The 2080-nt window shown below is 45.6% G+C and overlaps 1 protein-coding gene across 2 annotated transcripts in view; it reads left to right on the forward strand.

The window, feature by feature from the left end:
• Positions 1 to 1405: 1405 nt before the first annotated feature.
• CAP2 (CAP, adenylate cyclase-associated protein, 2 (yeast)) overlaps positions 1406 to 2080 on the forward strand; it is a 169075-nt gene continuing 168400 nt past the window's right edge. Inside the window, exon 1 of one of the 2 annotated variants that reach the window (XM_011962746.1) lies at positions 1406 to 1930. The gene's annotated coding sequence lies outside the window, so the exon portion shown is untranslated. The remainder of the gene's footprint in view (positions 1931 to 2080) is intronic. The other variant, XM_011962747.1, reaches the window with a different exon arrangement.

Consider the following 2080-nt stretch of genomic DNA (forward strand, 5'->3'; position numbering starts at 1 on the left):
CCCCCAGTGCCTACTATTTAGGCTTCAAACATTTTAGGCTAAGATTGAAGGCATCTACCAGCCAGGGCCTAACCTTCCTTCCATACCTGGCTTCCACAACGCTCCATTCCAGCTAAACTCACAGACTATCCTTCCTACATGCCATCCTTTATTACCTCTCCACTTTTGTCCCTGCCCATCATCTTGAGGGTTTTTCCTCCACGACCCACTCTTAATGTCTCATTTCCTCATGAAGACTCAACTCTCATGTCCATCAGAAAGTGTTCCCTGATCCCCAGTCTAGAAGCAACCTCTCTCTTCTCAACATCCATGGAAATTTGTTAATATCTCTTTTAGAATTTTTTTAATGACATTCCTTGAACTGAGGTTATTTTTATACTCTTCACATCTTCCTATTATATTATCAACCTAAAGACAGGATTTGTGGCTCATCCACTCTTACACTCCATAATACTTTATACTCCAATAAGAAACAGATTTAGCTAAGGAAATACTCTGCTAATGTTTGTTGAAGTTAGTGCTAAAAAAAAAAGTCATATCGAATGGATGCTTGGAACTTCCCTGTGATCCTGCACGCATTGATTCTTATGGACATATTTTTTTTCTGCATTTCTGGAACACAAATACTCTAAATGCATACATACTTCATCCATCCATCAATTCATTATTTAATATACGCATGTTGAATGCTGGCCATATGCAAGTTATCCACAGGATAGGGAGGGTGCTGGCTCTGGCTTTATGCAGTGTGGGCACTCATTGATCAATGTTTGTCATTTTGTTTCCCTTCTTTCCAGACAAAAGGAAGCAAAGAGTCACTGCACCTCATTACTGTCAGCAGAGAGCAATGTGTAATTGACCTTTGTATAAGTGGTGACCTATGGGGTCAGAATAAGCCTTATAATGTACAGAACCAAATTATGTGCAATTTTAAAATCGACAGAGAATATTGGCCTTTTAGAAATTCATCTCATATTTATTGTTTGGAGATTTTACTTTCAGAAGATGTCAATTACATTTCCCCTATTTTTTTCTCTTCTCTGCAATTATTTTCCTGGCATTCATTCAATAAAGAGCTTCAAGTCACTTTTTTAGATTGAAATCAACTTTGATGAAAATTGAAAATCAATGCTTTCCTTTTAATGACGTTAAGAGAAAAGCCTCCAATTTTGTAATTATAATCAATATATAAAGGGGAAGTGGCCACAAATATACTGAACATCTTAAGAAGTCAAGTGGGTTTGGTTACTTTAATTTTTAAATAATCAGGACATTTTTAAAGTTGCTGTTTATAAAATAATTTTTAAAAATGTTATTACACGCACTATGAGTGCACGCAGTCTTGATGCCTCGTTAAAGCGTTAGCTGTCTAGCTCCTCCTCCCTGAGCCTTTCTCCTCATATTGGGTCTGGGGACACACATGCCGTCTCTTTATTTCTGAGGATCCATTACCCATTTCTCTGCACAAGTCTTCGGGGATCCGATCTATCTGTGCCTCCTTCAGCCAGGAGCCTCCGGATCTTTCCAGACTTCTTTGCAGTACTGCCTCATGTACTGAATCCATTTCTCTCATAGCCTGGCGCTTGGCAGGCAGGCTGGCGTTCCCTGGCTCTGCCTTCCCCATCTCCCTGTCTTTTCTCCCACGGCCCATCTGCCCCTCCTTTCCTCCACCCCCTTCTCCTCTCTGCTCCCCTTTATTTCCACTCCCCACCCGCGTGGCTTTGCTCTCCCTCTCCCCCCTCAGCTCGTCTGTATTTGGAGCTCCGGAAGCTGCCGGCGACTCTCCCCTGGAGCAGCGTGACTGACACCGGCTCCTATTCAGCTGGGAGGAGGGAGAGGGGAGGAGAAGGGGAGGGCCGCGGGAGGAGGGTGCGAGTGGCCGACCACGGATTTGCATTGCCGAGGACGGGACCCCAGGGCAGCGAAGCAGGTAATCCTGCAGCGGTCGAGGCCAGGCGAGGCGGGGAGGGGTCGGGGTGCAGGTGTGGGGGGCGCCTGGCGGCGGGCGCTGGCAAGTTGCGTCCGATGGGTAGGGTGGAGAAGCGGCCGGTACGCGGTGGCGGTGGCGGCAGCGCGCGGG

The sequence above is a fragment of the Colobus angolensis genome, unplaced genomic scaffold (genome assembly GCF_000951035.1).
Source record: "Colobus angolensis palliatus isolate OR3802 unplaced genomic scaffold, Cang.pa_1.0 Scaffold6, whole genome shotgun sequence".
NCBI classification, from domain to species: Eukaryota; Metazoa; Chordata; class Mammalia; order Primates; family Cercopithecidae; genus Colobus; species Colobus angolensis.